Below are 1,295 nucleotides of genomic sequence, written 5' to 3'. Positions count from 1 at the left end.
AAACTCACAGGGTTACTTAGGACAAACAGAGGTAAAATCCAGACTGGGTGGAAATCGTTTTGGGGGTGGGGGGAGGTAACCAGGGTTGGGTTTTTTTATTTTGTTTTGTTTTACCTTATATTGTCCCAGCATGCACATAGAAAATATGACTACAAACCAAATTAGTGCTTTTCTAAGACAGCAAGACTATATAAACTGAACCTATTTTTTTCAACTCATGTCCCATTATCATCAAAAGAAGGGCAGGTGAGTTCAGCTGTGATTGTCATTTAGGCATATTTTGATGCTAAGGACATACACATGGTCAAAATGCCTGCCAAGAGAGCCTAGATGTGTGGTAAGAAATACCATCCAGTAGAGGCTCTCAGTGGGACTTGCCGCCTCATGGGAATGTAAGAGCATAGTTCTTTAAAGCGTTTTTCGGTGTGGTCCTAAAGGGCTTTAGTGTCTGAAGAAACCATTATTCCCAATAGAACTAAATTAACTCTGACCCATCCTGCTTGGACTGAGGCAGCTTGGAGATGTTTGGAAAGGCACTTGCACACTCAGCACACCCCAGGAAGGTTTCTGAGTCCTAGGTCAGGTCATGCCAGGACCAGGATCTGGTTAAAGCCCATGTAACATCTGTGTCTCTTCTTTCATCAGGACCCCATCTGGGACTCTGGCTAGTTTTTAGAGGACACTAAAGACTATACTTGACAACTTCTTTACACTGGTTTCAAGCCAGTCACTTAAATGTCTTTAATTTTTTCCTGATTTTGCTCAGCATGACATGGGATATTTTCATTTCATTCATTCAATGCCCCCAAGTTCTGTTCCGCACCTCATATGATCTCAGGTCTATGTCAGTGGAAAATAAAACCAGCAGTGGGGGGCGAGGCGGGGGGGTAATAGGCAAACTAAATTGATGAAAAAATATGTAGAGCACTTTTTCCATTTCCCCAAGTCACGCTTTCCTTAAGATCAATTGAAAAAGTAAATAGAGGATGGCCCATTATTCTGCACCCATCCTATGTCTAGGCTGGCACACATCACATATGGGGGACTTCGCCATATGTGTTCTTCCCTCCACTCTATGCTGTCACCGGTACCTGCGGTGATTTCGTTGTGAGCACATACCTCTCCACATAGGGAGGCAGGATGCCAAACTCACAGCTGAGCAAGAGGAAAAGTAACCTGACAACTCCAGCTCAGTATGCCCTCCACAAAACCTCAGCTCCCTCCACAGAGCATGGCGATAATGGGCAATGCCCATCGTTGCTCTTTGCCCACAAGCAAAAAGCACTTCAAAGTGG

The sequence above is a fragment of the Propithecus coquereli genome, unplaced genomic scaffold (genome assembly GCF_000956105.1).
Source record: "Propithecus coquereli isolate 6110/MARCELLA unplaced genomic scaffold, Pcoq_1.0 Scaffold95, whole genome shotgun sequence".
Classification (NCBI taxonomy): Eukaryota; Metazoa; Chordata; class Mammalia; order Primates; family Indriidae; genus Propithecus; species Propithecus coquereli.
The sequence above is the reverse complement of the archived record's forward strand: the minus strand, read 5'-3'. Positions refer to the sequence as shown.